At 48.3% G+C, this 22,265-nt stretch overlaps 1 protein-coding gene across 1 annotated transcript in view; it reads right to left on the reverse strand.

Annotated features, from left to right (window-relative positions):
- Positions 1 to 22,113, reverse strand: part of LOC105470213 (E3 ubiquitin-protein ligase HERC2-like) — a 147,341-nt gene extending 125,228 nt beyond the window's left edge. The window contains exons 1-9 of the transcript XR_011606258.1: positions 21,443 to 22,113; positions 15,054 to 15,193; positions 11,207 to 11,358; positions 9,045 to 9,245; positions 6,640 to 6,818; positions 6,423 to 6,547; positions 1,996 to 2,212; positions 914 to 1,322; positions 60 to 164 (exon numbers count right to left, since the gene is read on the reverse strand). The gene's annotated coding sequence lies outside the window, so the exon portion shown is untranslated. The remainder of the gene's footprint in view (positions 1 to 59; positions 165 to 913; positions 1,323 to 1,995; positions 2,213 to 6,422; positions 6,548 to 6,639; positions 6,819 to 9,044; positions 9,246 to 11,206; positions 11,359 to 15,053; positions 15,194 to 21,442) is intronic.
- Between the last annotated feature and the right edge of the window lie 152 nt (positions 22,114 to 22,265).

Consider the following 22,265-nt stretch of genomic DNA (forward strand, 5'->3'; position numbering starts at 1 on the left):
ACGAGAAATTTAAACATGGAAGCAGAAACACGCCAAGAAAAAGACATGGCAAACCCCACCTATGCATCTGTTTTCAACGGAACATTTGGAGTCAAGGCGAGCCTGGGCAGCCAAACAAAGATTCACAGGGCAGCTTTTCTCCAGCGTCCTCCCGGTTCTCAGGCCTGCAAGTAAACACACATGTTTAAGACCTAACGCTTTTTAATAATTTACAAAGACACTCCCGAAATGTTTAATGCAGAAAAAAGAGAGCGAGAGAGAACAGCAAGAGGGGAGAGAAGAGCTGGGGGACGGGAGTGAGGGGAGAGAGGGAAACAGGGAAGAGATGGAGGGGAAAGGGAGGTGGGGAAGGGAAAGCCTCCTTCCAAGGTAAGCAGGGTGGGCCGGGTTTCAGCACCACGCTGGCGAGACCTTGAGAATGGACGGTCACAGGAGACCAAGTCACAATGTCATCTGCCCTCAAATGCAAAAGGTACACACACACGACAGGAAACCCACCGTTTCAACGGACACATGAAAGCAGCATTTACCCCACAGCACGGCGCGTGCGTGAAACAAATTACTCAAAACGATCGCCTGCAGAAAAACCCACAGCCACCACCACTTAAGAGATGGAGAGAGGCCAGAGACTGCCCCGCGGGCTATCCGCGCAGGCCCCGGTGCGGCCGCCGCGCCCACCCCTGCCTCCCAGGCTCGGCCGCCCGCCAGCCCCGCGCCCGCACCGCCTCCGCCTCCCACCGCCCCGGCGCCCCAGACCAGGACCACACAAGCAGACCCGGGCCGCTTGGCCCCGCCGGCGTCCGGACACAGCCTCCCAGCAGCCGCCGGCTCAGCCCGGATCCCCGGGCCTCTAACTGCCCTAGTGGCGGACCAAGGCGACACTCCCGCGCCCCCCCCCCCGCCCCCCGCGTACGTCCAATCGCAACGAGGCTGCTCCGCGGGCGCAGCCAATGGTGAAGACGAGCGCTTCGCAGTCCTCCGGGCTCTCCCGCTTCCTGCAATCTGCTTATCTTCCTACTTGGAGCTCACCCTCTGAGGCCAGGGTCAAGGGCAGGCGCTGGAAGGCGGGATTTCCGTCGCACTCACCCACGCCCCCACTCCCACGGGAGACTGCCCGGCCCGCAGAGCTCTTAATCACGCGGCGGGTGGTCGCGCTCACAGCAACTGGAGCCATCCAGGGAGTGGGTGGAGTGGCGAGAGCAGCTGCCCTGGGGATGAGAAGGGATCTTTGTGTGGTCGGCTGGGGAGTGAAGTTTCCTCCTGTGTGTTCAACTGAATGCAGCAGAAGTCTTGGGCAGATGACGTGGAGCAGCTGTGGAACACTGTGCAGGGAATCCAAGAAGAAACAGACCTCCAGCGACCACAAAACACAATTGAAGAAATATGCAACAATATAGGCTGGGCATGGTGTCTCACGTCTGTAATTTTCAGGGCTTTGGGAGGCCGAAGTGGGAGGATCCCTCAAAGCCAGGAGTTGGAGGATCCCATGTTGCCAGACTGGGCAACATAGCAAGACCCCATCTCCAAAAAAAAAAAATTAACAATTAGCCAGGTGTGGTAGTGCACACCTGTGATCCCAGCTGCTCGGGAGGCTGAGGCAGGAGAATCGCCTCAGCCTGGGAGGTCAATGCTACAGTGAGCTGAGATCATGCCACTGCACTCCAGCCTGGGTGACAGAGTGACATCCTGCCTCTAAGAAGGAAAAAGGGCATGGTGGTCACGCCTGTAATCCCAGCACTTTGGGAGGCCGAGGCAGGTGGATTATTTGAGGTCAGGAGTTCAAGATCAGCCTGGCCAACATGGTGAGACCTCCTTTCTACTAAAAATACAAAAATTAGCCAGGTGTGGTGGTGAGCGCCTGTAATCCCGGCTACTTGGGAGGCTGAGGCAGGAGGATTGCTTGAACCTGGGAGGCGGAGATTACAGTGAGCCGAGATTGCACCACTGCACTCCAGCCTGGGGGACAAAGGCTGCACCACTGCAGCCTTGACTTACCGGGTTCACGTGGTTCTCAACCTCAGCCTTGCCAGTAGCTAGGACTGCAGGCACAAGCAACCACGCCTAAGTAATTTTTGTAGTTTTTGTAGAGACCGGGGTTTCCATGTTGCCCAGGCTGGTGTCGAACTCCTAGGCTCAAGTGATCTGTCGCCTCTGTCTCCCAAAATGCTGGGATTACAAGTGTGAGCCACTTCACTCGGCTAATAGTAATGAACTTTGAACAGAAGAAAAAGATGTTATTATTTACTTAGTTATGGTTTATCTGTATTTTCTAATTTTTCTAAACATGTAAAGATGAAATTCTATTAAAACTCATTAAGACCTCAGAACAAAAAAAGTAGAGTATAAATATTTATTTTAGTTGTACAAACTTGGTTTCTGGAAAAAGAATGGAATAGATTTTCTGAGAAAAAAAAATTCACTTTGGCCGGGTGCGGTGGCTTACGCCTGTAATCTCAGCACTTTGGGAGGCTGAGGTGGTGGATCACCTGAGTTCAGGAGTTCAAGACCAGCCTGAGCAACATGAAGAAACCCCCGTCTCTATTAAAAATACGAAAATTAGCCAGGCATGGTTTCAGGCGCCTGTAATCCCAACTACTCAGGAGGCTGAGGCTGTAGAATCGCTTGAACCCAGGAGGCAGAGTTTGCAGTGAGCTGAGATCGCACCATTGCACTCCAGCCTGGGTGACGAGCAAAACTCTGTCACACAAAAAAAGAAAAGCCGACTGGCTGAAAGGATTAAAAATATGATCCATCAATGTGCTATCTACAAGATAAACATTTTAAATTAAAATGAACAGATTGAAAGTAAAAGGATACAAAGATACAACATTTAAATAGTAAGCAAAAAACCGCCGAAGTGGCTGTACTAATATCAAGTGAAATACACTTTAATTTAAAGCAGGGCTGGGCATGGTGGCTCACGCCTGTAATCCCAGCACTTCGGGAGGTGGAGGCAGAGAGATTACTTGAGCCCTGAAGTCAAGATCAGCCTGGGCAACATGGCATAATCCCATTTCTACAAAAAATACAAAAATTAGGCGGGCATGGTGGTGCCCACCTGTGGTCCCAGCTGTTTGGAAGGCTGAGGGGGGAGGATCATGTGCGCTGGGGAGGTCGAGGCTGCAGTGAGCTAAGATCAGGCTCCTGCACTCCAACCTGGGCAACACAGTGAGACCCTGTCTCAAAATAAAAAAAATAAAAAAGGGTTGAGATGCAAAAAAGGACATCATTTTTTATTTTTTATTTTGTTGGGGTGGAGTTTCGCTCTTGTTGCCAAGGCTGGATGGAGTGCAATCGTGTGATCTCGGCTCACTGCGACCTCTGCCTCCTGGGTTCAAGTGATTCTCCTGCCTCAGGCTCCCAAGTAGCTGGCATTACATGTGCATGCCATCACTCCTGGCTAATTTTTGTATTTTTGGTAGAGACGGGGTTTCATCTTGTTGGCCAGGCTGGGTTCGAACTCCTGACCTCAGGTTATCCGCCTGCCTTGGCCTCCCAAAGTGCTGGGATTACAGACGTGAGCCACCGTGCTGGCCAAAACCTTCATTTTCAAAAAGGCTGGGTCAGGCATCATGGCTCATGCCTGTAATCCCAGCACTTTGAGAGGTCAACGCCCATCTCTACCAAAAATACAAAAATTAGCTAGGTGTGGTGGCATGCACCTGTCATCCCAGCTACTCCAGAGGCTGAGTCAGGAGAATTGCTTGAACCCAGGAAGCAGAGGTTGCAGTGAGCAGAGATCGTGCCACTCCACTGCAACCTGGGGGACAGAGAGAGACTCCATCTCAAAAAATAAATAAATAAAGGCTGGGTGCCAGCTGTGGTACATAGGCCTAGTTTGGTGACTCCTGTACTTAAGATATAAAACTGAAGAACAGTGGGTGGGAGCTTCCCTCTAAAGGCACAGGACGGGCAAGCTGGTCCCTGAGCAGTGACTTTATAATTACTTGTTACACTGTGTTTTTTCTTTTGTTTTGTTTTTCGTTCGGTTGGTTGGTTGTTTGAGATGGAATTTGGCTCTTGTTGCCCAGGCTGGAGTGCAATGGTGTGACTCAGCTCACCGCAACCTCCGCCTCCTGGGTTCAAGCGATTCTCCTGCCTCAGCCTCCCAACTAGCTGGGATTACAGTCATGCACCACCACGCCTGGCTAATTTTGTATTTTTAGTAGGGATGGGGTTTCTCCATGTTGGTCAGGCTGGTCTCGAACTCCCAACCTCAGGTGATGAGCCCGCCTTGGCCTCCCAAAGTGCTGAGATTACAGGCATGAGCCACTGCACCCAGGCTTTTTGGGTTTTTTTGGACAGTCTGGCTCGGTCGCCCAGGCTGGAGTGCAGTGGCGCGATCTCAGCTCACTGCAAGCTCTGCCTCGTGGGTTCGCACCATTCTCCTGCCTCAGCTTCCCGAGTAGCTGGGACTGTAGGTGCCCACCACCATGCCTGGCTAATTTTTTGTATTTTTTTTTTTTTTTTAGTAGAGATGGGGTTTCACTGTTTTAGCCAGGATGGTCTCGATCTCCTGACCTCCTGATTCACCTGCCTCGGCCTCCCAAAGTGCTGGGATTACAGGCATGAGCCATCGTGTCCAGACTAATTTTTGTATTTTTAATAGAGACGGGGTTTCACCATGTTGGCCAGGCTGGTCTCACACTCCTGATCTCAGGTGATCTGCCCGCCTTTGCCTCCCAAACTGTTGGGATTACAGGCATGAGCCACCGATTTCGGCCAGCTGCCTGATAACACTTGCACAAAATGAACCTGTTACTTCATTTTTCCCCACTGCCAATCACCTCCCCCCACATTTTAGATCATCACACTTCCCTAACCTAGAAACAGCCCTCAGCCTTATCTCCAGGGACATAAGGATTTGAGCGCTGTTCTCCCACCTCCTCACTTGGCGGTCTTGTGAATCTATCTTTTTTCTTTTGCAAAACCCGTGTCACAGTGATAGATTTGCTGTGTACAGGCAGAATGGACATTGACCTGGCCAGTGACACTGGACAGCCACGGCCGCCTCCAGACAGCAACTGCTGTCTCTTTCCTTCTGCCTTCCAAGTCACACATAAACACCCCTTTTGGCCAACTCTTCCTCTGGGAGGCTTCTCAAGGGGCACCAGCACTGATGGGGAAGCCAGAGACAGGCAGCTCAGGATGGGGATGAAAAGCCAGGAATGCGGAGGCCGACTTCTGCTCAGCCCTGCTCCCTTGGATAGAGAGGCTGGAGCCCAGGGCATCAGCCACAGGTCTTGGGACAAACCCTTGGCCCAGGAAAACAGACCTGGATGAATCCTTGAAAACCACGAGATCCACCGTCTCACTCCCCAGATGGGAAAGTGAGGCTCTGACTCCTGCTGTGGATTGCTGCAGGTCCCGGGCTGCTAACTCCGTTCTCTCTGGCCAGCACCACTGCAGCCTGGGCCTCAGCTGGTGGAGAGAACTGGGCTCACCCACCGCCAAGGGAACTGCAAAAAGCGCACACGGCAGTCCTGGGCAGAGCCCCGGGCCAGGACGTCAGCCAGTTGCACAGCAGGGAGGGCACCTGCCCATCTCCACAGTCATCCTCCTCCTGGGCACCCCTACCAAAAGGCACTCCTCGAAACAAAATAAGGCCAGGCGCCGTGGCTCATGCCTGTAATCCCAGCACTTTGGGAGGCCAAGGTTGGGGGATCCCTTGAGCCCAGGAGTTCGAGACCAGCCTGTGCAACATAGTGAAACCTTGTCTCTACAAAATAATCAAAAAACTAGCCGGGCATTGTGACCTGACTGTGGTCCCTGCAACACAGGAGGCTGAGGTGGGAGGATCGTTTGAGCCGAGGAGGACCAGGCTGCAGTGAGCCACGATCAGGTCACTGTATCCAGCCTGGGTGACAGAGCAAGACCCTGTCTCAAAAAAAAAAAAAACAAAAAAAAAACCCCAAAACAATTAAATGTCCTTCAATAGGAGAATGAACTAACAAACAGCACTGCACCTATAAAATGGAAAACTTCCCAATAATAAAAACCAAGTCACAAGACACACAACAGTGTGAGTGAATCCGAAAATCCTTCTCCAAGGCAACGCAGGAAAGAGTGCAGCCTCTGCAGCTACATTGCTGCAACACTCAGAGCAGGAAAATGAATCTCATCTGAGGGCAGGGGAGCGTCCCGGCTGTGAGTGCCAAGGGGCACAGGGATCTTTCCGGGTGACGGGAACAGTCTACATGATGAACAAGTTACCTGTTAACTTCACTGAAACAGACAACATGCAGGATGTCACAATTAAATCATATCTCAGTAATTGTTTAAGTTAGCACATAAAAGAGTTTAAAAAAAAACTTGGATATGAGACAAGTTCAGTTTTACTGTTTTCAGTTATTCTTCGCGTGTGAGTGTGGTATTTCCGATCTCAGAGCACCACCAGGTCACGTGTGCCTCCAAGGCCATACCTGGATCTCTGCAGTAATGGCTGCGTGTAAGGCTGACTCCAACACTCCAGCAGTCATCAGGCTGCCCACCAGAAGATCACTCATGAATTGACAACCTCGACTTATGTTCACGTCATTGCCTGAAACTGAAATAGAAAGTGTGTGCCAATTTGAGTGAAACGCCATCCCCTCCCAGCACCCCGACCCATGCCCTCTCCTGTTCCTTCCCCAAGCCCACCTGTGCAGGGCAGGGGAGCAGAGAGTGCCCGGCCCGCTCCTCGGCGCTGGGCAGCAGCAGGGACCAGCCGCTCTGCAGCACGGCCTGGGCGGCCGACTGCACGGTGCTCAGCACGCCCACGCTGCTGGCCAGGGTCACCACCGTCTGCTTCAGGCTGTTCAGGAGGACGCTGCCCATACCTAAACCACACAATTCTGGGTCAACCTGGTGACTAATGGCAGCATGCAACCGACAGGAGAAAAATCATTTTCACTTAGAACCCCTCAAAATGAGTGAATTTCAAAGTCTTATTAAACATGGAATAAAACTCACTTTGAAGTATTATTTAAATAGCTAAAGTAACTTCTCAGTTTATGTATTTTTAAAAACTGGACTAGAAAACCTCTTACCCACAATAGTTGAAGTATTTTCTAGAGGAATTTTTTAACCCCACCATGAACACGTATATGGAAAAGCTCAAGATGAGCAGAGGAGCTAAACCACCAGCAACAGCAACCCCCACCCCGCCCGCCCGCCCGACAATCCGCAGGCAACACAGAAAGAAAGGCTACGATGTAACCAAAAAAGCGGCCACAGGTGGTGGCTTATGCCTGTAACCCCAGTCTTTGGGGGGCCGAGGTGGGAAGATCACTTGAGATCAGGAGTTTAAGACGAGCCCGGCCAACATGGTGAAACCCCATGTCTATAAAAAATCAGCCGGGCATGATGGTACACACCTGTAGTCCCAGCCACTTGGGAGGCTGAGGCAGGAGAATCACTTGAACCTGGGAGGCCAAGATTACACCACTGCATTCCAGCCTGGGTGACAAAGTGAGACGCTGTCTCAATTTTTAAAAAGCTGCTAAAAATTAGATTGCGGAGCTGAGAGTACACAAGGAAACTCCTCAAGTGCAAAAGCGAACTCACACGGGCACACACAGCAGGAGTCAAGAGGTTCCGGGCTCTGACGGCAGAGACAAGCCGCCAGGCTTCAGAACAACCTCCCACACGGGAATGCACACAGGACCCACTGAACCCCAGCTTCCTGCAGAAGGCTGGGAGCCGCTCAGGATCACCTGCCTGCCAGCCACCCACAGCCAGGGCGCGACACACTGCCGTCCCGGGCTTTGGGTAGCAAGAGACCCCACGAGAAATCAGAGACCCGGCCTTGCCCTGTCAGTAGAAGTGAAATCAAAAACATATCGCTCATCTAGGTATAGATATCACAGGTCCGGAAATGAGCGTCGAAACTCACCTACGGTCTGTGAAACCCACAGAACCCCGGAGAGGCAAATGCAAAAGCAGACGCTGGGACACCTCGACAGCCTGAGACATACACAAGGCCACGCTCCACAGCACTGACCAGAACAGAAGCATCACTGCAAACCAGGAGGAGCAGCAAACACCAGGGGCGCACCCACGCAAACGCCAGGACGCCACAGGTATGGCGACACATGAGTGCTACAGAGGACTGGAGGAGGAGAAGCACGCTCCAAACCTCTGCTCAGTTCATCACTGCAACCAAACACTACACTCAGTTCTGTAGATTCTCGAAGCAGGGCAAAAAGGGGAGGGGCTGGAAGAGGGGCATGATGGGTTGTTACACAGAAATCATTGTGTGATAAAAGGGAAGTTACTATGTCGAGAAAACTGTGGTTCTTATCATTAAGTTATATGGTGTTTTGACAAAGACAAAGAAAATATGATGATCAAATACTTCAGCTTTAGTTTTACCAGGGAGGAAGACTTTTGTAGCTTTTATTTTGACCGCAGCCATAACCTTCATGGTGAGGAAAGGAAGGTATTGTGTAGGGGGCCGAGCTTACTGAGTAGATCAGCTTTGTCCAACCCACAACCTGAGGGCAGCACGTGGCCCAGGACGGCTTTGAATGCGGTCCAAAGTAAACTTTCTTAAAACATTAAGAGATATGTTTTGCGATTTTTTTTAAGCTGATCAGCTATCGTTAGTGCATTTTATGTGTAGCCCAAGACAATTCTTCCAGCGTGGCCCAGGGAAACCAAAAGACTGGACACTCCTGGAGCAGGGTTTTCACAGCACAGAGGAGAGAGGGGCCAACACTGGTCTCTCAGCTGAGCACCTCCTCCCTCCATCACCTGTGATCTCACCCAGTCACTTCTCCACACACAACAACAGTAAAACAGGAAGAATGCTGACACACTCATCATAGCAAAAATAACACAATCCATGCATGCTCTTCCTGCGTGCCGAGGCTGACTTCCACCACAAACATAAAATAACCAGATCAAGTTGTTTCAGCCTCGCATCCATTATAAGCGCATTACAATCTTACTTTAAAATACTTCCCCGAATAGGCTAAAACCCACGCCCTTCAAAATACATAAACCTTCTTACAAATCCCTAAGACACTTATAAAAGGAGCAAGAAGAAGGGAAATTGTGAACACCTGAAGTCGTAGAAGCTTCAGCGTTGCCCCGGCCACGCACTCTTTCTCCTGGGGCGGGGGCCAGTCCGAGGAGCCGTCCATCCCCTCACTCACCTGCCACAGCAGGAGATCCAGCTGCTCAAAAGTCACTGAGCAAATGTCCTCATCAAAAGGGACACGGAGGCCAATGGGCCACTCAGAACACGATGACCAGGCAAAGCTCTAAGAGGAAACGTGACAATCGAAAATGAATCTCCAAATGCAGCTGCTGGTCTGTTCCACAGGAGTCCCCAGAATGTGTGATGGAGCCGCCTTACATTATCACCTATCATCCCTCTAACCGCCCAGTCCAAAGGCATTCATGGGTGTCTAGCTCACACACTGTCAGCTTCCATTTTTCCCGCCCATTTCACTAGTCCCATCTCATTTGGCCATACCTAAAATAGTAAAAGCAATTTTAACAATCTTTTCACTCTCAAAATGATGAATGCACATTCATGGATGGCAGTGAGGATCTCCATCCACTTGAAGTGGTATAATAGCAACTCTAACTGGACAATGAATTGTTAGACGCATAGAACACACACACTACCTTTCATCGTGAGAGAACAAGTAATTGGCAAAAATCTAGGAGAACTGTAGAACACCATCAATAAATTGGATCTAATTTATAGAACATTTCATCCAACAACAGCAAAATACATCTTTTTTTTTTTTTTTTTTTTTTTTTTGAGATGGAGTCTCGCTCTGTTGCCCAGGCTGGAGTACAGTGGCGAGATCTCGGCTCACTCCAAGCTCCGCCTCCTGGGTTCACGCCATTCTCCTGCCTCAGCCTCCCGAGTAGCCGGGAATACAGGAGCCCGCCACCACGCCTGGCTAATTTTTTTGTATTTTTAGTAGAGACCGGGTTTCACCGTGTTAGCCAGGATGGTCTCGATCTCCTGACCTCATGATCTGCCTGCCTTGGCCTCCCAAAGTGCTGGGATTACAGGTGTGAGCCACCGCGCCTGAACCATACATACACTTTTTAAGCACATACAGAATGTTCGCTAAGAGAGAACATATCCTGAGACATCAATCTGAACACATTTAAAAGAAATGAAATCATATACTGTTGGTTTTCCCTAAGAAATCATTAACAGAACAATCTGCAAACATTTCAAAATTTAAAAACATACTTAATAATCCATGGGTCAGGTTGGGCGCAGTGGCTCACGCCTGTAATCCCAACACTGTGGGAGGCCAAGGCGGGGGGATCACCTGAGGCCAGAAGTCCAAGACCAGCATGGCCAACATGGAGAAACCCCATCTGTAGTGAAAATACAAAGAAATTAGCTGGGCATGGTGGTGGGCACCTGTAGTCCCAGCTAACCAGGAGGCTGAGGCAGGAGAATCACTTGAACCCGGGAGACAGAGGTTGCCGTGAGCCGAGATCATGTCATTGCACTCCAGCCTGGGCAACAACAGCGAAACTCCATCTTGAAAAAAAAAAAATATTAATAATAATCCATGGCCGAGACGGGCGGATCACGAGGTCAGGAGATGGAGACCATCCTGGCTAACACGGTGAAACCCCGTCTCTACTAAAAAATACAAAAAACTAGCCGGGCGAGGTGGCGGGCGTCTGTGTTCCCAGCTACTCGGGAGGCTGAGGCAGGAGAATGGCGTAAACCCGGAAGGCAGAGCTTGCAGTGAGCTGAGATCTGGCCACTGCACTCCAGCCCGGGCGACAGAGCCAGACTCCTTCTCAAAAAAAAAAAAAAAAATAATAATAATAATAATAATAATAATAACAATAATAATAATCCATGGGTCAAAGAACAATTCTCAAGAGAAATTACAAAATATTTTAAACATAAATGAAAACACACCAAAATTTGTGGGTTTAATTAAAGCACTGCTTAGAGGAAAATTTATAGTCTCAAATGATTATATATTACAAAAAAGATAGATGTAAATCAGCAATCTACGTTTCCACCTTAAGAAACTAGAAAAAGAGCAAAGTGAACGCAAAACAAGCCAAAGGGACAAATGACAAGATAAAAGCAGAAATCAATGAGATTGAAAGCAAAAAACCAAGGGAACAATTAATGAAACTAAAAGATTGTTCTTTGAAAAGATCAACAAAATTGAAAAACTCTAGCAAAATTGACAAAGAAAAAAGCAGAAAAGATACAACTTACCAGTATCAGGAATGAATGAAGGGACATCACTGCAGGCCCCACAGACGTCAGACAGGTTAGCAAGAGAATACCACGCAAAACTCGACACGTACAAATCAGACCATGTAGATAAGTAAAGCCATGTCTGAGCGCCACAAACCAGGAAAATCCTCCTAGAAACAAACAGGTAATCTGAATAGTTCTAGATCTGTTAAAGAAATGGAATTTGTAAAATCTTTTTTTTTTTCCCTTGAGCTGGAGTTTCGCTCTTGTTGCCCAAGCTGGAGTGCAATGGTGCGATCCCGGCTCACTGCAATCTCCGCCTCCCGGGTTCAAGCGATTCTCCTGCCTTGGCCTCCTGAGTAGCTGGGATTACAGGCGCACGCCACCAAGCTCGACTAATTTTTTCTATTTTTAGTAGAAATGGGGTTTCAACATGTTAGCCAGGCTGGTCTCAAACTCCTGACCTCAGATGATCCACCCGCCTCGGCCTCCCAATGTGCTGGGATTACCGGCATGAGCCATCGCGCCTGGCGTTAAATCTTATAGAAAGAAATCTCCAGGCTCAGATGGATTCAAAAACATGTAAAGAAGAAATAACACTAATTCTACACAATCCCTTATACAAAACGGAAACAGAGGGAATGCACGCCAATACTTTGTATAATGTCAGGTTTCCCCTGACAGAAAGTCAGACAAGACAGTATTATGCAAAGAAAGACAACCACAAACCAACATCCCTGATGAGCATCAACAGAAAAATCCTCAACAACGTGTTAGCAAGTCAAAGTTAGCAAGATAGAAACAGAACAGGACCGGGCACGGCGGTTCATGCCTCTAATCCCAACACTTTGGGATGCCAAGGAGGGTGGGTCACTTGAGGTCTGGAGCTGGAGACCAGGCTGGCCAACATGATGAAACCCCATCTCTACCAAAAAAAAAAAAAAAAAAAAAAACAAAAATTAGCCAGGTGTGGTGGTGCACACCTGGAATCCAAGCTACTCAGGAGGCTGAGGCAGGAGAATTGCTTGAACCCAGGAGGCAGAGGTTGCAGAGAGCTGAGATTGCACCAATGCACTCCAGCCTGGGTGACAGAGCGAGACTCTGTCTCAAAAAAAAAAAAAAAAAAAAAAAAAAAAAAGAAAGAAAAGAAATAGGGTGGTAAATTGTGGCCAAGTGATGCCTTTCCCAGTAATACGAGGCTTGGTCAGTATTTAAAAATCAGGCTGGTGCAGTGTCTCACACCTGTAATCCCAGCACTTTGGGAGGCCAAGGCAGGTAGATCACTTGAGCTCAGGAGTTCAAGACCAGCCTGGGCAACATAGTGAAACCTTATGTCTGAAAAAGAAAAAAAAAAAGTTTAAGGAAAAAAAAGTAAAAATCATCAATGTAATATACCATACTAACACATTAAAGAAGGAAAACTGCAGGACCATTTCATTTGAGAAGATTAAAAGCATTTAACAAATTTTTACATCCATTAAGGATTTTTTAAAGCTTCTAAAAGGGGGAATGAAAGAAACTGCCTTAATCTGGGAATAAGGCATCTACATAAACACCCGCAGCCAACATCACAGCCGATGGTGAAAGAATGAACTGCCCTCCCCCACAGTCCGGAGCAAGGCGGGGCGCCCACTGTCCCCTCTCCTACTCAGCTTCACACCGCAAGTCCTGGCCAGGGCAACCAGGCCGGGAAAAGACATCAAAGGCAGGCAGATTGGAAAGGAAGAAATGGAACTGCCCCTCTATACAGACAGTATAATTGCCCATGAAGAAAACCCAAGGAAACGACAATGAAGCTCATAATAAATGAGTTTAGCACAACTGTGGGACGTAAGAACAGCAAACAAAACTCAGTGGTATTTTCTTTTTTTTTTTTTTTTTTTTTGAGACGGAGTCTCACTCTGTCAGCCAGGCTGGAGTGCAGTGGCCGGATCTCAGCTCACTGCAAGCTCCGCCTCCCGGGTTTACGCTGTTCTCCTGCCTCAGCCTCCCTAGTAGCTGGGACTACAGGCACCGCCACCTCGCCCGGCTAGTTTTTTGTAGTTTTAGTAGAGACGGGGTTTCACTGTGTTCGCCAGGATGGTCTCGATCTCCTGACCTCGTGATCCACCCGTCTCGGCCTCCCAAAGTGCTGGGATTACAGGCGTGAGCCACCGCGCCCGGCCACTTATTCCTATTTTATACATGACAGGCCCAAGGTGAGACGAAGTGATTTGTGTAGAGTCAGAGGTAAAGCCAAAATTGATACCGTGACAGACTGAGAAACTTCTCTGCCAGCAGCTCTAGAAATGGTAAAGGGGCATCTCCAAACTGAAGGAAAATGATACCAGAAGGCAGCTAGGATAGAAACAAAACCTTATGGGCCCAAAATGGTAAACATGTAGGTTAACAGAAAATACTTTTGGCCAGTCGCGGTGGCTTTTTGGGAGGCCGAGGTGGGTGGACCACCTGAGGTCAGGAGTTCGAGACCAGCCCGACCAACGTGATGAAACCCTGTCTCTATGCAAAAATAGGATATTGGACAGGCTTGGTGGTGCATGCCTGTAATCCCAGCTGAGCCAGGAGAATCACTTGAACCCAGGAGGTGGAAGTTGCAGTGAGCCAAGATCATGCCATTGCACTCCAGCCTGGAGCCTGAGCAACAAGAGCAAAACTTCATCTCCAAAAAAAAAGAGGCCAGGCACGGTGGCTCATGCCTATAATCCCACCACTTTGGGAGGTGGAGGCAGCTGGATCACCAAAGGTCAGGAGTTCAAGGCCAGCCTGACCAACATGGGGAAACCCTGTCTCTACTAAAAATACAAAAACATTAGCTGGGCATGGTGGTGCGTGCCTGTAATCCCAGCTATGAGGGAGGCTGAGGCAGGAGAATCGCTTGAACCCAGGAGGCGGAGGTTACAGTGAGCTGAGATCGTGCCATTGCACTCTAGCCTGGGCAACAAGAGCAAAAGTCTGTCTCAAAAAAACCAGACTTTTTTTTCTCTTTTCGAATTTGAGGAGAAAAAATGTCATTGCCTATTTAAAGCAAAAACAAAAACAGCATATTGTGGGGTTTATACCATGTTTCACTTGGACATATGATACAGCAACACAACCAACCAAGAACAGGTCAGAAGCAGGAAGCTGTGGTCAGAGCACTGCCCCGCGGCTCAGGCAGTGTAATACCATTTGAAAGTGGACAGTGGGCCGGGCACTGTGGCTCACGTCTGTGGTCCTGGCACTTTGGGTGGTCGAGCTGGGCAGATTGCGAGGTCAGGAGATCGAGACCATCCTGGCTGGCACGGTGAAACCCCATCTCTACTAAAAATACAAAAATATTGGCAGGGCGTGGTGGCGGGCGCCTGTAGTCCCAGCTACTCGGGAGGCTGAGGCAGGAGAATGGCGTGAACCTGGGAAGCGGAGCTTGCAGTGAGCTGAGAGTGCGTCACTGCACTCCAGCCTGGGTGACAGAGCGAGACTCCATCTCAAAAAAAAAAAAAAAAAAAGAAAGAAAGTGGACAGTCACAAGTTACAGATGTATACTGGGCCAGGTGTGGTGGCTCACAAGGTCAAGAGACTCAGACCATCCTGGCTACCACAGTGAAACTCCGTCTCTACTAAAAATACAAAAAATTAGCCGGGTGTGGTGGCGGGTGCCTGTAGTCCCAGCTACTCGGGAGGCTGAGGGAGGAGAATTGCATGAACCCGAGAGGCAGAGCTTGCAGTGAGCCGAGATTGCGCCACTGCACTCCAGCCTGGGCGACAGAGTTAGACTCTGCCTCAAAAAAAACAAAAAAAAAAAATTGTTACCAAAAATACTAATAATCCATCCAAGTTATTTAGATAAGGAGCGTCAGATTAAGCTTTCCTAAGTGTCAAAACGCACCAGATTATCTGGTTGCTTGCCCCATAACCAGCTGTGCAGAATTGACTTGCGCTGTATACAGGTGCAGGAATTTCTTCTTCATCATTTTTCTTTGTCATCCAGATCTTCTTTCTTTGTTCCACTTTGTTCCACACGATCATCTGCAAAAATAAAAAATGTTTAATCTGTAACCGCTTTTCACAATGTCATACCATTAGTCAGTCTCTGCAAATGTCCCTCCCCAAAAAGTTACAACACACATCATTAACTGAATGTTTGACAACTTAAAAATAAAATACATCAATCATATCTGTTACAGATCCAGTACAATTTTCATAAAGAAACCATATATGGGCCAGGAGCAGTGGCTCGCGCCTGTAATCCCAGCACTTTGGGCAGCTGAGGCAGGCGGATCATGAGGTCAGGAGATCAAGACCATGCTGGCTAACACGGTGAAACCCCGTCTCTACTAAAAATACAAAAAATTAGCCGGGCGTGGTGGAGGGAGCCTGCAGTCCCAGGCACTCAGGAGGCTGAGACAGGACACTGGTGTGATCCCGGGAGGCGGAGCTTGCAATGAGCTGAGATTGTGCCACCGCACTCCAGCCTGGGTGACAGAGCGAGACTCTGTCTCAAAAAAAAAAAGAAACCAATATATCAAATTACTTAAAGCATGTCTTCCAAAATGATATTTCATTAACTTCCTAGTAGATTTCACAACTGAGAAAATTAGTCTTTGATATTCACCTACTTCAATTTCACATCAATTGCTTTATCCACTGTGTCCCAATGCTTGTGTATCCATGGGGAAAGGGAGGGTGTAGAATAGGAGCATAAATCAAAAATCTTTTAACTCCTTACGAGGCCCTACTCCACTGCCAACTGAGAAGCACTGCTATGCAGGGGCGCTATCAGTGAGAGCATAACTCAAGAGCACTGGGACACAAAGGAAAAGCTGAGAACAAAGACTTTAGGCCAGTGACAATGTGAAGTTTCCATCAAAACAACTATCATGAAACTCCTTACATAGTCAGCCAAGAGGAGAGAGAAGTAACCTTAATCTTGACATGTAAACACGTTCCATCACACAAGGCTGTTACTAACCGTCTAAACAACATAATTACAAAAATGTATCCAAATCGGTGGAAGACATGATATCCCATCCAGATTACAAATAATGAGTGTCTAAAAATCTCTAAGGAAACAGTTCCTCTGTTTACAACACTTCTGACACCAAATGGATGGACTTTTGCACCAGGCAATTCTCCAGTTCTCTGGGACACCCAGCTATGTGTCCCACAGTGCAATTCAATTCTGAAACTAACTACCTAGAATTAGCATAGACCCCACAGGTTAATAACAGGAGAGAAAAGGTACAATGCTGAAAAAAATATCCAAAGAACTAATGGCTGAAAACTTCCTAAGTTCAGCAAACGACATAAACCGAGGCAGATGGAAGAATCTGTGCAAAGCCCACACACCATAAATCCAAAGGAAGCCATGACTATGCACATCGTAATCAGCTGCTAAACACTAAGGACAAAAACCTTTTGAAAAGTGCCACAGAAAGTAGATATAGAAGAAGGTATTGTGTGGCCTGAAATTAAGACTAAATATTATGTGCTGCCTTGACGTCGGTAAAATCAAGAAGGCCTCAAATAGCCTAACCACAGGTCTCCTCCGAGCTCTGCTCCCACGGATAAGGTCCCAAACGAAACAACCCTCCTTATCACAGACAGCCGACCCCAACCTGCTCATCCCTGCCGGCCCAGAGGTATTCAAACAAGCCAATCACATCTGTCCATGGAAGCAATGTCATCTCACCCTCTTCTTACTATAAAATGTGCCTCCCACAGCCCCTGGTGGCTCACTCTGTTCCCAAGTGCAGCCCCCGTGTGGCATGCGGCGTCCCCCACCTCCAGGGCTGTGAGCACGCGTGACTAATAAACTGCTATTTCATCTGTCCAGTGTCGGCGTCCTATGTTCAGCCATCCCATATCCCTAGGGCAGGAATCTTCTGGGGTTATAAACAGAACTTTAATCAACCTCTCCTTGGTTATTTTACTGGTTCCATGATACAGCTTTTTCGTGCAAAAGATCTGAACAGAAACTTCACAGAGGATACAAGAGTGGCAAAGAAGAACATGATACTCAGCATCGTTAGCCATTACAGAAATGCAAATTTAAACCACAATGAGATCCCACTAGACTTGTTAGAATGGCTCAACTAAAAATCACTGATAACACCAAGAGCTAACTAAGACACAGAGCAACAGAAACATGACAGATTGCCAGTGGGAATGCAAACTAAATCAGCCACTTTGGAAAACAGTTCAGCACATGACCCAACTTTCCCACTACTAGGTTTTTATCCTAGGGAAATGGAAACTACATTCACACGACAACTGTACAGAAACGCTCATAGCAGGAATACAATCGCGATAGAAAAATGGCGACAACCACAAGGTCCTACAATAGCAGAATGGATACACACAACGTGGTACATCCAAATGATGTTGGCCAGGCTGGTCTCGAACTTCTGACCTCAGGTGATCTTCCTGCCTCGGCCTCCAAAATTGCTGGGATTATAGGTGTGAGCTACCATGCCCGACCACCGTTATTTTATGTTTTAACGATTCAAAAATAATCAAAAGAAAAACAGTATTTTGTGACTTGCAAACATTCTGTGAACTTCATCTTTTGGTGTCCATAAATAAAGTTTACAGAATGAACTTCCCCTGCCCACAGACATAGTATTATCTGTGGCTGCTTTGGCACTACAGCTGCAAGTGCCCATGGCTATGACAGAGACCATATGGTCCATTGAGGGCTTAAAATATTTACTATTTGGCCCTTTAGAGAAAGCATGTCACCCCTATCCTACATCTGGCTATAAACTTTACAAATAAAAAAATGCAAAATTCTTTAAACTCAGTACACTGGAACACTGGTCATCTCCCTTCTTCAAGATGAAAAGCTTCGACAGTCACCAGGAAGCAGACAAGAACCCTAAATACACCTCAAGTGTTATTCTCAGGAGCATAAATTAGAACACTTTACAACAGCAAAAGCAGGATGAAGTCATTGAAGGCCATGAAAACAATAATTAGCACCAGCAGCTCAAAGACCACACTATATCAGCTTCAATATTTGTCTACTCTTCCTTTCACTACTGTAGGGTTCAAAGTATATATAGAGAAAATTGAACACACACTGCCCAAAAACATTGCTTATAGAATGCTGGAGAGAAGGGAAGGAAGACCTCCCACTGGCCAGGTGTGGTGGCTCACGCCTGTAATCCCAGCACTTTGAGAGGCCAATGCGGGAGGATCACTTGAACCTAGGAGTTCTAGACTAGCCTGGCCAACACGGCAAAACCCCGTCTCTACTAAAAATACAAAGTTAGACTTGTCGCAGTACCTCATATCTGTAATCCTAGCACTTTGGGAGGCCGAGGTGAGAGGATCACTTGAGGTCAGGAGTTCGAGACCAGCCTGGCCAACATGGTGATACCGCATCTCTACTAAAAATGTGGCTCACGCCTGTAATCCCAGCACTTTCGGAGGCCGACGTGAGTGGATCATGAGGTCAGGAGTTCAAGACCAGCCTGACCAACATGGTGAAACCCTGTCTCTACAACAAAGTCAAAAATTAGCCGGGCGTGCTGGCGTGTGCCTGTAATCTCAGCTACTCAGGAGGCTGAGGCAGAGAATAGCTTGAACCAGGGAGGTGGAGGTTAGTGGTGGCGGGTACCTGTCATGCCAGCTACTCAGGAGGCTGAGGCAGGAGAATTGCTTGAACCCGGGAGGCAGAAGTTGCACTGAGCCGAGATCACACCACTGCACTTCAGCCTGGGCGACGGAGCGAGACTCCATCTCAAAAAAAAAAAAAAAAAAAAAAAAAATTGGCCAGGTGTGGTGGCGGACACCTGTAATCCCAGCTACTTGGGAGGTTGAGGCAGAATCCCTTGAACTTGGGAGGCAGAGGTTGCAGTGAGCCAAGACAGCACCACTGCACTCCAGCCTGGGCAACAGAGCAAGACCCTGTCTCAGAAAATAAAATAAAATATTCATAGTCTGAAAAATGGAATTTGAGGCCAGGCACGGTGGTTCACACCTGTCATCCCAGCACTTTGGGAGGCCAAGGTGGGTGGATCACCAGGTCAGGAGTTCAAGACCAGCCTGGCCAACATAGTGAAACCCCATCTCTACTAAAAATACAAAAATTAGCCGGGCATGGTGGCAGGCGCCTATAGTCCCAGCTACTTGGGAGGCTGAGGCAGGAGAATCATTTGTACTCGGGAGGCAGAGGTTGCAGTGAGCTGAGACGGCACCACTGCATTCCAGCCTGGGCAAGACAGTGAGATTCTGTCTCAAACAAAAAAGAATGCAATTTGATATGTATAAATCTATAAATAATTTCTAATAATAAAAAACACACAACATTCCACACTAAAAATAAAAACATTTACTGAATGCCAAAAAAAAACTCCCTACAAACCCTAATCATTTGGGATCCATGTAAAGAATAATTATACTCTGCTTTCTAACCATGATTTTTACAAGAACAAAGGACAAAAAAAAAAATCATCAAACATGGGCCGGGCGTGGAAGCTCACGTCTGTAATCCCAGCACTTTCGGAGGCCGAGGTGGGCGGATCATGAGGTCAGGAGTTCAAGACCAGCCTGGCCAATATGGTGAAAGTCGGTCTCTACTAAAAATACAAAAATTAGGGCCAGACGCGGTGGCTCACACCTGTCATCCCAGCACTTTGGGAGGCCAAGACAGGTGGATCACAAGGTCAGGAGGTCGAGACCATCTTGGCTAACACAGTGAAACCCTGTCTCCACTAAAAATACAAAAAATTAGCCGTGTGTGGTGGCAGGCGCCTGTAGTCCCAGCTACTTGGGGGGCTGAGGCAGGAGAATGGCTTGAACCCGGGAGGCGGAGCTTGCAGTGAGCTGAGATGGTGACACTGCACTCCAGCCTGGGCGACAGAGCGAGACTCCACCTCAAAAAAAAAGAAAAAAAATTAGCTGGGCGAGGTGGAGGACACCTGGAATCCCAGCTACTCAGGAGGCTGAGGCAGAGAACTGCTTGAACCCAAGAGGCAGAGGATGCAGTGAGCCAGGATCAAGCCACTGCACTTCAGCCTGAGCGACAGAGCAAGACGCCCTCTCGAGAGGAAAAAACTACAACAAAAAAATTCATCAAATGTAATGAATAAAACATATACTTCGGATTTTTCCATGTACTTTTCTTTCAGTATCTTTTGCAACTATTCTTTCACAGAAAACACTTCGGGAAATGTTTTAATTTATTTACAAATCAGTATTTGAGAACTAGGAGGAAGAGGTGAAAAGTTTTAAAAATATAAGGAATTACTGACACGTGCAAAAAAAAAAAGAAAAAGAAAAGATTTCTGATTCCTGTCAGGGAAGGCACTGTCACATGGACACTGTTAGCCTCAGCATCCGGAGGTCCAGAAAGGGGAAATTTCAAGTCAGATAGAATTCTATATACACACCATTGATTTGGAACCTTCAGCCCTCAAGATCCTAACATCATGACCTCAGTTTCAACACAATTGTCCTTAGTCCTTGTATTGGTTACAAATACAAAACAAACAGCTCAACTGAACTCACTCTTGTCTCTCCAGAAACACAAACACAAGACCTCATAAAATGAGTGAGTTTCTCTCGGCCATAATTACTGCAACTGACTTCTCCAATTTTCCCCTCCACAGTTAACTAAACAGCTCAAATACTATCAGTAACAAATAACAGTCATCATGATATGGTTAGGAGTGTGGCAGATTTCTTATCCAGTAATAATAAATAGGAAAAAAATTTTGCCTATTAATAGATCTCAAGGGTAGTGCACTTGCAAGAAACTAATTAAAAGGCAGCCGTGCACAATCTACAAAAACAGCCATAAAGACTGCTACCTTTTTTTTTTTTTAAGACGGAGTCTCGCTCTGTCGCCCAGGCTGGAGCGCAGTGGTGAGATCTCGGCTCACTGCAAGCTCCACCGCCTCCCGTGTTCACGCCATTGTCCTGCCTCCGCTTCGCCAGTAGCTGGGACTACAGGCGCCCGCCACCACGTCCGGCTAATTTTTTTGTATTTTTAGTAGAGACGGGGTTTCACCGTGTTAGCCAGAATGGTCTCGATCTCCTCACCTCGTGATCCACCCGCCTCGGCCTCCCAAAGTGCTGGGATTACAGGCGTGAGCGCCCGCGCCCAGCCAAGACTGCTACATTTTAAGTTATAGGAGGAAATAAACCTGCTCCTCTAACATAGGAAGATACAACTAACTTCCCCTTACATGCCCTAAAAAAAAAACAGCCTTACACGAGAAATTTAAACATGGAAGCAGAAACACGCCAAGAAAAAGACATGGCAAACCCCACCTGTGCATCTGTTTTCAACGGAACATTTGGAGTCAAGGCGAGCCTGGACAGCCAAACAAAGATTCACAGGGCAGCTTTTCTCCAGCGTCCTCCCGGTTCTCAGGCCTGCAAGTAAACACACATGTTTAAGACCTAACGCTTTTTAATAATTTACAAAGTAACTCCCGAAATGTTTAATGCAGAAAAAAGAGAGCGAGAGAGAACAGCAAGAGGGGAGAGAAGAGCTGGGGGACGGGAGTGAGGGGAGAGAGGGAAACAGGGAAGAGATGGAGGGGAAAGGGAGGTGGGGAAGGGAAAGCCTCCTTCCAAGGTAAGCAGGGTGGGCCGGGTTTCCGCACCACGCTGGCGAGACCTTGAGAATGGACGGTCACAGGAGGCCAAGTCACAATGTCATCTGCCCTCAAATGCAAAAGGTACCCACACACGACAGGAAACCCACCGTTTCAACGGACACATGAAAGCAGCATTTACCCCACAGCACGGCGCGTGCGTGAAACAAATTACTCAAAACGATCGCCTGCAGAAAAACCCACAGCCACCACCACTTAAGAGATGGAGAGAGGCCCGAGACTGCCCCGCGGGCTATCCGCGCAGGCCCCGGTGCGGCCGCCGCGCCCACCCCTGCCTCCCAGGCTCGGCCGCCCGCCAGCCCCGCGCCCGCACCGCCTCCGCCTCCCGCCGCCCCGGTGCCCCAGACCAGGCCTGGACAAGCAGAGCCGGGCCGCGTGGCCCCGCCGGCGTCCGGACACAGCCTCCCAGCAGCCGCCGGCTCAGCCCGGATCCCCGCGCCTCTAACTGCCCTAGTGGCGGACCAAGGCGACAC

The sequence above is a fragment of the Macaca nemestrina genome, chromosome 7, assembly GCF_043159975.1.
Source record: "Macaca nemestrina isolate mMacNem1 chromosome 7, mMacNem.hap1, whole genome shotgun sequence".
Classification (NCBI taxonomy): Eukaryota; Metazoa; Chordata; class Mammalia; order Primates; family Cercopithecidae; genus Macaca; species Macaca nemestrina.